Source organism: Hydra vulgaris, chromosome 01, assembly GCF_038396675.1.
Source record: "Hydra vulgaris chromosome 01, alternate assembly HydraT2T_AEP".
NCBI classification, from domain to species: domain Eukaryota; kingdom Metazoa; phylum Cnidaria; class Hydrozoa; order Anthoathecata; family Hydridae; genus Hydra; species Hydra vulgaris.
This window is the reverse complement of record NC_088920.1, coordinates 29273466-29287500: the sequence shown is the minus strand read 5'-3', so window position 1 is coordinate 29287500 and position 14035 is coordinate 29273466. Positions and strand designations below refer to the sequence as shown.

General features: G+C 30.2%; 1 protein-coding gene across 2 annotated transcripts in view; it reads left to right on the top strand.

Annotated features, from left to right (window-relative positions):
- LOC124810307 (nicolin-1) overlaps nucleotides 1-9117 on the top strand; it is a 37429-nt gene extending 28312 nt beyond the window's left edge. For both annotated transcript variants that reach the window (XM_065787856.1, XM_065787857.1), the window contains exon 6: nucleotides 8620-9117. The gene's annotated coding sequence lies outside the window, so the exon portion shown is untranslated. The remainder of the gene's footprint in view (nucleotides 1-8619) is intronic.
- Nucleotides 9118-14035: the final 4918 nt, after the last annotated feature.

Below are 14035 nucleotides of genomic sequence, written 5' to 3'. Positions count from 1 at the left end.
AATGTTTTTTGAATTAATTAGTACTTTTCAGTCTTTTTAATGTTTTTTTTTCACCCCAATAAATCCGTGTAAAAGTGTATAAATTAACATCGCTATCCTAAACATACCAATTTTAAAAAGCTGTTCTAATAATAAAAAAAGGAGTTGATTCTGGAACAACTGATTCTGGAACAACAAGGCCTCCACCAAATCTTTTAAAAATCTTGAAGCAATTGCAGATGCAGCAGTGTTTGAAACTTCATATCTTATTGCAGCAATAGCAGTATTTTGAATCTTCATATAATTTTGCTTTACTTTGAAATCATTACTTATGTTTAATAAATCAATATGTTCAGTGTAACTAGAACATTCGAACTCACCTTTAGAGCATTCTTCTTCATCATTACTTGTTTCTAAAACCTCAGCATATGTTCTTTTCAAATGGTTACTATTTATCACCTCTTTTTCCTTGAACTTTTTCAAATTCTGTTCCTTCTTACTACTTTGCTCAATTGCCATTTGCTTTCCTCTTAATCTTTAGTAGTTTTTTGATCTTATTATAATTTTGCTCTCCTTTTTTTCTCTGCGAGTGAATAAATTTTAATTCTATTATAGGAATCCTCACTGATTTTTTACATTTACAGTTGATATGAACTTTCTTTTCACATCCCAGACAACTTGATTCATTACAAAATAAAATTGCACATTTGCAGTTAGTTATATCAAAAAATTGTGGCATAGACATCATTACTTTGTCAATTTCTACTCTTTTTGTTAATCTTTTTCTGCAAATATCCTGAACATCATTATTAACTTTTTTGATCTTTCTGTCAACTGGCTTATCTGTAAAAATAACTGGAGATAAAAAGTCTGAGTTGCTTTTTTCCATTTTTTAACAACATCCAATCTTGTTTCTCTAACCAAATCATCTAATGGATATACTTTCTTTTCTGACAACTCTTTAATGAGTAAAGCTTTACAAAGAACAGCACCAAGAGTTGATAGCTCAGATGGAACAAAGTCTCTTCTTTTTCCTTAAGATAAAATTTTATCATATTATTATTATTATTATTATTGTTATTGTAAAATAACATTATATGTTATTGTATATTAACATTATATCAATATTATTAAATTAAGATATAAGATTAGTAGCAAACAAATACTATTAATTTTAAATAGATTATAATATTTGAAAAAAAAATATTTGTCAGTATTATTGTTTTGTCAATGTCAATGTTATTGTTGATCAAGTTTTTTAAAAGAAATTGTATTCATGACTTAAAATTCATAATATTATTAAAATAATATTATATTAATAAAACATTATATATAATTATATTATATATTATTATATTATATATAGTTTTAAAATAAAGCAATTATGTTCTCAAAAAATGTATACTTATTAAATCAGACATTGCTGTTGCTTGTCTTTTTCTTGTTTTTATACGACTCATTGTAAATTATCTCTTTTACTTCGACAATATTATATTGTTGGGTTGAAATATATAAAAATACAAAAGCGAAATACGAAAAATACAATACAAGAAAATATCGAACTTTAAAAACTTTTTTGTTTAAAAATTTACTGTGAAATTGTGAAAAGTTTAATTTTATCAAGAAGTTTGTGCGTTTTTTATTGCTTCCACAAAAAAATGTATTTACCCTTCAAGATAATTTTCAGGTCAATAAATTCTAGCACTAAATCAATTTTTGCAAATGAAAACTTATTAATAGCATCTTTATTTTAACAGATCTTTAATTTTAATATTTTCAAGCAAAAAAATACAAAGGGCCAAATGTTTATTATAAAAAAAGTTGTTTTCTGAAAAGTATAAGATGCCCTAATATACTAGTATAAGATGCCTTAATATACAGCTAATATACTGCCAACTTAAAAAATTGTTTAAGGTCAGCAAAAGTTGCTGACCTCGTTACTGTCTTATAGTAAGATTTTTGTATCAAATTTTTTTTGCCGACCTGATGCTTACCTCTTAAAGATTGAGGTTAGCAAATTATTGCATTTTTCCAGATTCCGAGGGTCATATATGTGTGTGTGTGTAATAATGTGTATTAATGTTGTAATAATGTCGTATATGTGTGTGTGTGTGTAATAATACAAAAGGCATTAAGGGTGTCATCCTAAAGAGATGGTTGTAATTGTGATAATTCTACACTTGTTGGCTTTACAATTATTTTATTCAAGTATTTGTAAAAATTTTACAAACATGTTCCACATGTTCTTTTATTAAAATTGCTCATTGCGTATTGTTTTAATAAATTTTTTGAAATATTCATTCTTTCCTGAAACAGAATCACTATCAAATAAAATGCTGATGGAGGCAAAGGGTCATCTGCTTGCTGATTGAACCACTCATCAAGTTAAACTAGATCATTTACAGTGATTTATTACCTAAAGTGTTTAAAAGACTGAGCTGGATCTATATAATTTTATATTAGTGATGGCTCTAGTGCAGCAAGCTAGATAAAATTATCCATCATTCATTTATTCCTCACACAATCACACATAATCACACATAATCACACACAATCACATATAATCATAGCTTTTAATTTAACAGCTAAATCTGTGTCTCTAAAGTTATATAACTTAATTAACCAATTTCACTGGCGCCAGACATGCCACAACATGATGTTGTGTTGAACTCTTTATCATTTATCTCACTTTCGGACACATGGTCAATCAGCATCTTGCAAATAGAATTTTTCTCTTGAGAAAGTTTGCATTTTCAGGTTGTCCAGCGATTTTTGAAGTTGATTATTATTGGAAAAGTTTTACCAAATTAGTCTGTGTATTTTTAGAGTGTTTGATCATTTATTGTAAGCAAGCGTTAAAATAATTTCACAACACAACAAATATTTTCACATGCATAAGCAATCTGACTGATATCTGACTGCAAGCACTCCAATAGTGTTGTCCTTTTTGCTAGTCAAAACATAAAACATGTCAGAGAAATCTTTTTCATTATTATTTGTTATGTTTGCATCATTGTTAGTGCTCTTATCTTTGCCATTATTACTTTCACTGCTTTTCTTATCATTGCTGGTTCCTTTTATGCTTTTTTTGGCAATTGATGATTTTATATTCAAAGTATCTTGTACACCCAGTTAAATGCTATCCACAATGCAAAATTGTTGACCATAATCACTAAAATATTCTATTTTCTGCATTTCTGAAGCTCCATCAGTTGTAATGCACACAATGTCTTTGTTATAATTTAGCATAAACTGCATTTTGATTTATTTATTTTGGTGCCCCAAAAAGTCCTTACAGTCTCATCATAGAGCACCCGCAGAAAAACATTGAAAGGAATTTCATATGTTATAAAACTTGCACAGAGGTGGCATTAAACCACAGATCTCTAGCTTCTGAGGCAAGCGCGCTAACCACTGCGTTACAGCTGCTCTAAAATTTCGTTAGTCTTGTTAGCGTATTTGACTACCGTATTTAAAATTGTTGTCTCAGATTTCAAAACAACAAACTCATGAGACTCTTGCAATGTTCTCAGTTTAGCTAATTTGTCAAATATGCTAAAAGGAAGTCTGTTAAGGACAGTCAGCCCAGAAAAAAATGCAGGATCGTTATGTTGAATTTGGGAGAAATTGGTGATCAACAATTTGGGATTTTTGTCCAATAGCAATCGAACAGATGAAAACTAAGCCAATAACCATACATGCAGTTGAAATATAATTTTTCTTTATCAAGTCACTTTCGTGGTTCTTAGATGTGTATAGAGTCTACTAGTACTGCCATGTGATTTTATCTCTTTCTTGCATTTGTGTGCAACCTGTTTCATATCCTGCTGCCTTGTGGGATTCGCTTTCTTAGCAAAGGCTGGAAGGAGATGGCTTCCTTTATCAGTATTATTTAAAATTGGCCATGCCTATAGTAATATATACATGTATATTAATTTAATTTTATTTTTTATTTTAATTTTTTTCCTGTGTGTCTTTTATATAGTTTGAGGTGCCTTAGTTACTGTTTTAGCTCACCTGTAATCTAATTTATATGTATGTTTGTGTTCTGTTGAAACCTCTTGCGCGGTGTTGACTCACCCGTTAGTTGCTATCTGTATGTTAGTGTTCTGTCTGAACTTCTGGGGCAGTGTTGACTCACCTTTAAGATGCCATCTGTATGTTTGTGATGAATGCTGAATCTTCTTGTCTTTTGTCATAGGTTTTTGCTTGTGTCTCCTTGATAGTGGCTATGCAACTCTTGCTGTTCTCTCCTAACTAGGGTACAGCTCTAAAACTCAGTTTAATGGTTCCGAGGCCGGCTGTTAGAAAGGTTTCCCGAACTCAGCGGTAGCTCTAAGAGAGGCTGATTCCATCAACAGCTGCAAAATATCAGAGTATTATCAGTGCCATGTTGCACATTGATGGTGTCCTGTTAATATTTTTTGGGTGGGCATTGTCGAGGCCACAAGAAGCCCTATGTTATGACTTAGGGTTAATTAACAGGACTGAGAAAATTGCATAAAATTTGTGGTTTGCGAAGTAACCTTCCATCAGTTGAATCTTACCTCTTGCAAAATTCACCAGACTTGGTGAGGCAATTTTAAATTCTGCTATTCCTTCTTCTGATCTCAATGCTTGGCTTAGGGGTATATATACGCATCAACTCACCTATTTGATGTGAAATCAGGTTCGAATCCTTTGGCTTTTCTTTATGTGCTTCTGCTTAGCACCTCTTCATTCTATCACCTTTCTTTTTGTTCTTTATCGTTCTTCTTCTTCCAAAGACTGCACTCTTTGATGTAATTTCTGATCAAATTGACCATGTTCTCTCTCTTTACCCCTCTGCCAATATTGTTGTTATTGGTCACTTTAATGGTCATCACACTAAATAACTTGGCTCTAATGCCACTGACCCTGCTGGCACTTAAGCCTATAACTTCTACATTTCTAAATTTCTTACTCAGATAGTTAACTTTGTGACTCGTTTTACTGACAACCTTAATCATTTACCTTCACTCCTTGGATTATGTCTGGTCTGTGATCCTAGCTTGTGTTCAGTTTCTACTTTTTATCTTTTAGGTGGTTCTGACCATGCAATAATCTTTTTAAATCTTTTATCTTGTACTTCATTTTCGGACTCACCCTATCATCGCACTACTTACTACTACCCTAAAGCTGACTGGAACTCTTTTTGTGATTTTCTATGTGACGGTCCTTGGACTGATGTCTTTTCCCTCTCTGCTGAAAAATGCGCCCCCTATGTAACCTGGATTCAGGCAGGAATGGCTGATTTTATTCCTTCTCCTTAGTTCCAAGTCAAGCCTCATCCTACTCTATGGTTTTCACCCTCTTGTGCAGCTGCTCTATCTAATCATAATCATTTTTTCATCTTTTTCACTTAAAATCTTCAACAGCGTTGTTAACAAAGGAAGGTCTAACATTTCATCTCTCATTCATGGCACTGATCTATTACCTCTCCCAAGGGTAAGGCTGAACTATTAATTAAAAAAAAATTCTTGGGGCCTTTCCGGGCCCTCAAAAATAAAAAAATTGCACCAACTTACCCTACCACATAGTAAGTTGCTTATACTCAAGGGGTAAGTTGACTCACAATAATAAAAATTAAAGTTTAAAGTCCTATTTATATGTATTCCAATATTATTTTAACCTTAACCCTTTTTTATAAAAGGAATTATAGCTGAAATATACTTTTATCAATATCATCAAACTTTTGGATCAAGTCATTGTAACATTTTAAGCAAAAGAGTAAATATAAATAAAAACTATATAATTAAAAAGTGAAAAAAAGTGAAAACAAAACAGTGTATTACAGTGACTCTGTAGATGCATTGTACATCATTATTGCTTAAATATCATGATGTGGTTTTGTATCTTTTGAGCAACCAGCTTCTAACATGTCATTCTCTGATATTGTAAAGTCAACATCAGTTACATTACTTATATTTACCACTGTACTTTCCACAGCACAGACTTGTTTCGGAGTTGGTCTATCTGTGTTATTGCCTAGCATAAAATTGTGTTCACTAAAAATGTTAACATTTAGTGGAAAAATTTCTATTTTTTCAAAACCAGCCTTGATATTATTAGGGGTACATGCTAATGGAAATAAGTTACCCACAATACCTGGAATACTGTAAATAGACATTGTGGAACCAGGGTGCATTGTCATCTATGCATCGCTGTGTTTGTGTATTTTATGCTGTGTTTGTGTATTTTTTAAAAGGTCCAAATACACTTCGATATAGAGGTTGAAGTTTGGCTGCAATGAGGAGGAAATGAACAAACCGATACCCCATTTTCTTTAAAGTAATCTAAAGCCTCTACTGAAAGATAAGAGTCATGATTGTCTAATAGAAACAAAACGGGTTGTTCATTCATGCTTAAACCATATTTGACAAAATGATGGGAAAACTGCAAAAGTTGAACTTCGGTCATCCAAACAGATGGGTTTGCAGCGCCTGCATTCCATTAGGAGCACCATTTAAAAAATAGCTTTTAAATTTCACACAAAGAAATATGAAAATGAAGGAATTGAATTACCATTGGCAGAAACAGCAACTGCTACAGTTACTAAACTGCCTCTCTCAGCCGAAGTAACTCGCCTAATTTGTTTAAAACTTTTTCTTGCTACAATATGAACTGGAGTTTTAGCTGAGGTAATATCAGTTTCATCCATATTCCAAATATCTCCACTTTGGAATATCAACAGTTTGTAAATGGTTGTAAAACTTTTGAACATTTGTTGGATAAAACTGGAAACACGTGCTTGACTTGTTGCCTCAGGTTTTCTTATTGACAATTTTTTGTGCTTTTTGAGGTAAGCACTTAACCAGTCCTCTCCAGCTGCTTCATTTGTACTCCAATTATGAGGCATTTTTATGCTATTCGCTTTTCCATACTGATAAGCTAGTTTCCTCACTTCCTTAGGAGAAAGTCCATAATAAATATCAGAAGCTTTAGTCACATATTGTTCCGACGAATCTTGTAAATCAGTAAAGACTTAAATGAGCAATATCAATATTAAAATAAATAACACTATATACATGCACACAAACACACAAACATACGCACACACATAGGTTAACACACACTAACACACAGTTATAAAATATAAGTGTTATGTTCTACAAGACCATTGAGCTATTTGTAAATAAAAACACTAACATAATTTTTATATACAATATATATATATATATATATATTGACCTGTCTAGATTTTATGTAACCTGATATTTGCTGACCATAATGTTGTTTTTGCAGTATCGGGACAAACTTTTTTCACGGGTATTTAAGTCTTTAGCTGTTTTTCGTATAGATTTTCCTTCTAATAAGACAGCATCAGTAGCATTTTTTTATAAAATTTTTAAGGAATGATAGCCCTCTCTGTTTTTGTTTTATAGTTTCGCATGTGATCTATGTGATCTATCTATCTAATCAATTTTAATATAATATTTCAAAAAGTTGTAAAATTAAAAATTGAAAACTCTTTCAATTTACGTCCAATCACAATCGGGTTTAATTGAAATATACAGCCAACTTGCCCCGCCAATATTTTGCCAACTAACCCCGACAGCTATAAAGTCACAAACCCTACCGATTCCTGAAAAAGGTAAATAGTAAAAAATGGATGGTTGGACAGATTTCACTAAACCATGCAAGATATAACTCAAATCAAGTTTACGTGCACTTGATGCAATTGCTTTCAACAATCGAAAAAATAAAGAAGTTGTAAAAGTTACAAAAATGTGGAAAAAACATAAATCATAATATCTTTTATGCGCATGCGCAAATCCTAACAATACTACAGTGAAAGATGAAATGGTCAACTAGAATAGTTTGCTGAGATAACTGGCACTTTCTGATGAAAGGCTTTGCAGATAAACGCAGTTCGTCAACTTACCCCTGCTGCCAACTAGCCCCGGTCTCCCCTACTAACAATCTAATAATGTTTTTATTTTAATGTAGTAATTAAGGTAGTAATATTTTCCTTCGTTATATAAATATATGTTATTTTACTAAGATTTCCACAGAAATATTTATTTGGAATATTAAAAGTATTTACAGAAAGATTTATTGGAGTCTTTATAAACAGAATATTTAGAGACAATATATACAGAAATATTTATACAGTTCGAAAGTAAAGGCGGAAAAAAATTTTTTATAAATTTTATCCAAATGCCCAACTAAGTCTCTTCGGAAAACAGTAAAGCCAATTACAACTTCAGCAGATAAAAGATCCTTTAAACTTGAAGGATCAAAACTTAGTTTCGTAAAGTTTCGTAATGAGCTAAGCAATTTTAATTGCTAGTAATTTTGCTTGCTCACAAATCATAAACAGACTCCATCGATTTATTAACCACTGCAATCTGCTCTCATCATTAAAAATAAATATAGAAAATAGGAAAACAATAAAAAAGCGCGAAAACTAATTTAATGACTTTTTGATTGATTCTCAATTGATTCTTCTTACGAATTGATTGAATTTTTCAGTTTAAAATAGTGATAAGCATTTCCCAAAATTTACGGGAAATTTTCTTCGCTAGTTTAAAATATAATAAAATATACCTGTAATTGTTTTTTGTAATTGTAATTGTTTTAATGACCAATATTATAATTGTTTTTTTTAAATCATTTTAGGTAAAAAGGTATGTTTTGCAATGACTTGAAGCGTTTCTCTGCAAAGCCAACTCTGGTTGTGTTTTTTTTCCTCTAGTTGTGCGTTTCTCTGCAAAGCCAACCGAGAGCTAATCATCAATGCAAACTAAGAAGAGAACTAATAACAAACTATAATCAAAGGCGTATTTTTTTTTTTTTCACAATTTAGTCAAGAAGCTTGACCACATTGTGAATATCCAATTCGACCAATCAGTTCAAGAACAATATGGATACTAGAAAATACTATAGCACCTTAATAACTAACAAAGTGTTTCCACGCAACCAAATTACGATGTAGCTATTATTACTAACTATTATAAACATAAAAATTCAACTATGAAACGTAACATTTGAACGAAGTTATTGCGACATTTTTATTAGAATAAGAGACGACGTAGTATTATTCAGTTTTTATGGGGCAGGTAAGGATGTAATGCACGCCACATAACTAATTTATTGACAAATAAAAATACATTTATTTTTATAATGGTATGCAATTACAAAATTAAATATGAAAGACCTGTCAACAAAGTAAGTTTAAAAAAAAGGAAATGAATCCTGTTTTTATAAATCAGTAAAACTTAGAAAAGTTGAGGATGTTTATATCATTAGCCTTCAGATAAAAGTTCTAAGTAGTAAAAACTCGAAAAATTAAAACTTTTTGTGAAAATGTAAGTAAATGAGATATTTACAAACTTAAAAAAAAAACTGCTAGAAAATTATGTGTCAATATAATCGAAAATAAACGCATTTTGATACATTACTCTAAAATCTAAACCCCTGTCTATATTAATCTTAAAAAAATATATATTTAATTGTAGAGGAACAAAATATTTCTTAAATTTATGAAAGGGTTTTATTTAGTTTTGTTATCGACTTCGACTAAATCGACTAAAAGTCGATTAGTCAAAAGTCGAAATTAGTCGACTTTGAAAAACCGAATAGTCGATTTGATCAACTATAGACTTCCTACCAGTCGACTAAAATTCGATTTAGCCGAATAAAAATCTTTATATCTTTTCATTCAATTAACTTTTCATGCTTCAATTTCTTTCAATCTTCAATTTTTGCTTGTTCATTTAATAACTAGAGCATGTACTAGTAGAGCAAAGTCGGGTAGCCCCGGGCGACAGGTAACTCCGGGCACTTGATGTACAGCTTAAACTAAAGAAGCTATGTGATTTTAAATACTATAAAAACATTTTTGAGTGAAAGTATGGCATATGTAAAATATAATATGCTGAAGCGATTGGCTGGGAGTGCAAGATATTGTTTCCCACCACGAGAAGAGCAATATATCATCATATTTGATTCACATTAATACATCTAATTTTATGTAAACTAATTAGTTTTTATTAATCAAAGATTATATTCATTTAAAAAAATATTCGTTTAATGCTTTAATTTACTGGTTTTTTAACTAGTATTTGTGAATGAGGTATGATCAGGTGGTATCGGACACATGTTTGGAGGGTGGTTCTGGACAACTTAATCCATTTGCACATTAAAAATGAGCATTTTTTTAATATAAATAATTATACATTTAATATACAAATGCTTATCTTTATATTTCTAATTAATGACATTTTCATTCCCATTCCTTATATATCAGAGGTAATTTTAAAAGACAATTTTTTTATTTTATGTTTTGTATATTATTAAGGTATTATAATAGTTAGTAAGTAAATAATTATTAAGGTATTATAATAATTATTATTTGTTTTATTTCAATAAATAAATTTTTATACTTTTAAAAAAGTCTTTTGACGCTTTATTTTCTGTTAGCACATGTGTACAATTTATATTTTCCTTAAAGTTTTTCTAATTCATAGCATGTTAGCATTATTTTTAACTAGTTAAACTTTTGATTATGTACTTCATTGATTTTTTTTTCTTTTGTTTTCTCAATGCTTGCGATTTTCATAAATACTTTCATGAAAGGCCGCTCCAAGGCCCTGGACAAAATTAAGTTGTGAAAAAAAATTAAAATGTCATTTATCTGTAAAATTACATTGTAAATATGATTGTAATGACTTTTTTGATATGAAGTAAGCATTTAAGGTGGTACCTAAATTATTGGGGTCTAGAAATAGATTGTTTCGTTGTCGAAGCGACCCTTTTCTCCTCCATTATTATTTAAGTGAGATGATACTAAATTACAATTTGTTTCAAAAAAATAATTACTCGCATACTTCGACTAAATCGATTTTTAGTCGATTTCAGAATTGTATTAGTCAATTTTATTCGACTTTAGAAAAAATGTTAGTCGATTTAATCGACAGTCGAATTATTTGAAAGTCGTAACAACACTAGTTTTATAAAAAATAAATTTTTGAAATGGTTTTGTCAATTCAATTATATTACCTCAAGACAAAAATAACACAATTATGTTTTAAACCCAAAAATAAAAGCTTATTGAAAGCAACAGGTTTTAACTTATAAAAATAAATTTCAAAGCAGCTTATAGAGAGTACGATATTTCAAAATTTACAGCGGATTAAATATTAACATGTCATTAACAGACATGCTAAAGCGCAACAATCTGTATAAAATATTCTTTTATACAGAGGCGGAAAGTATCGAATTACATTAACTCGCGTTACTGTGTAATTGAGTAGTTTTTTCGAAAATGTTGTATTTTTTTAAAATGTATTATTGATGTAAATTTTCCGTTAAAATTTGATTCAAAATTTACCGGTAAATTTTAATTCGGAGAACGTAAATTTTTTTCAAAAAAAATTGTTTTTTTTAAAGAAAATAGAAATAAGCGAAAAAAAATTTCAAAATTTAGCAGGTGGTAAATTTTCCGGTAAATTTTACCTTCGCAACACTAAAAACTTTTACTTAAGTATTTTTGTTTAAGTATTACACTTCTCTACGTTTTAAATCATATATGTTACTGAATAAAAATTTTTTTTACGTATTAGTATAGTTTAATTTCACAAGAAGAAGTAATTATTTATATAACTTTGTTTCCTAATAGTTTTCACTAATGTTTTAAGTAATGTTAGGGGTCGTATATAAATTACGTCACGCGATAATACTGGGGAAGGCTTCGCAATTTGTGACAATTTGTTACAAGGGGAGGGGTATTCAAATAGTGACGCAGAATTGCTTTTTTTTTTCGTTTTTTTTTTTTATTCAAGAAAATTTAAAATATTATGGTATTTAAAATCAAAAATTGCGTGACAAAAAGACTACATCAATATCAGTTAAGTTTTTTTTTAAATCTGTTACACACAGCAGGTACCATAAAAGGAAAGTTTGAGTAAAGCTTGCCAACACCTAAAAAAAGAAATGAAAAATAATTACAATTTTTAATTACAAAAGTATCATTTGCATTTTATTGTGAGTAGAATTAGGATAATAATATAACAGAAAATATAAAGAATTAAATAAAATAGCTATAACAGCCCAGCTCTATCAACACAAAACACAGAAACAATAGCGCATAGCATAAGATATTTGTAAGCACACATTACAGACATTACTATATCTCTCCAAAATAATTTAAAAAGAAAAGATTATAAAAAGGCTAGACAACTTAACGTAAAACACTGCCAAATAACACCACAAATTAATAAGATATTTTATCAACTAAAATACTTGAACTAAAAAGATTTTATTTATTACAATATTGAACAATTATATCATAAAATAGCAAGCAACTCGTAAAATATTTTATATACATGGTCATTATCAATCGCGGTATTAAGAAATGCGTAGGAGCTCAGTAATTACATGTTTTATTGATGCTCCCTGTACTAATTCTAATTTAACTCTCATCTAAGAGAGAGAGAGAGAGAGAGAGAGAGAGAGAGAGAGAGAGAGAGAGAGAGAGAGAGAGAGAGAGAGAGAGAGAGAGAGAGAGAGAGAGAGGTAGAGAAAGAGTTTCTAAAGCAGCATATTAAAAAAAGTAAAAAAGGCACGCAATAAATAATATTAACTGGTTTTATTAAGTTACCAGTAAACAAAATTATTTTTACCTTTATTATTTAATGTTCTCTCTAACTGTTGACTAATGACTAATAGAGTAAATTTCATATCATTAAATTTACAAAATTATAACCATGATTCAACAGTAAGCAAACTAATCCAGCGATGACAAAGGCAACTAAAAAAAAGAACATAACTATGTTTGAATTTATAAAAAAATTTAAAATCATTTTAATTTAAAACTGTCATCAATTGTTACTATAAATTGTAAAATTATCATTCTTAGTATTGTTCTTAAGTGTTTAAAATCAAATAAACAAACATCAACACTGCTTAACACTGAATTCTGGCAAATAAGTTTTCTGCTTGCCGAACAGCATTTTTTACATTTCAACAATGACTAATTTTATCTTGCCTAGCTCTATCTCTTTCATTTGGACAACAATTATTTTCGCCTATTAGAGTTTACACAAATAAATTCTTCATCTATTATTAGCCATATATATATATATATATATATATATATATATATATATATATATATATATATATATATATATATATATATATATATATATATATATATATATATATATATATATATATATACAGTATCGGACAAAACGAGTGCAAGCAAATAATGCTAATTTAGTTTCTTTATATAAAAGTGCTGCATTTTTTCAATTTAGAGAGATAACTATGTAACTGTTTAGAGAAAAAGTTCTTCAAGTTTTATTCATCACAAAGTTCATTATTTCATTATTTGCACACGAAAATTAATAAATTAATCAAAAGTATTTAAAAAAGTTGATTTCCTTCTGGACAAAACCAGTGCAACTCGACAAAATGTTGACCAAGCTGTATTTCGCTATCAATATTTCGTGGCGAATCCTTTGTTGTCGATTACAGCCTTGCATCTTCGAGGCATAGATTCGATCAGGTGATCAATGAAACTTTGTGGAATCGCTGCGCAGGCCTTTTGGATTTCTTCAAACAGTTGATCCTTATTACGAACACCTTCACGATTAATTCTGCGGTTGACAATCTCCCACAGGTTCTCGATAGGGTTGAAATCCGGAGATTGAGCCGGCCAATCCATCACCGATAGGTGGTTGTCTTGAAACCACTGTTTGACTACTTTTGCAGTGTGTTTCGGATCGTTGTCTTGCTGAAAAACCCATTTTATTGGCATATTCCATTCAGCATGAGGTAACATAACATCTTTCAGGATATTTTTATACATGAAACGGTCCATTATTCCATCGTTTCGATGTATTGGACCTAGACCGTTAGCAGAAAAACACCCCCAGACCATTACATTGCCTCCACCATGCTTCACGGTCTTATGGCAGTAACGTAAATCGAGGCGTTTTCCGGCCGGTCGACGTACACGGCTAATGCCATCGCTCCCAATGATGTTGAACTTTGATTCATCACTGAACAGGACAGTTCGCCATTTCTG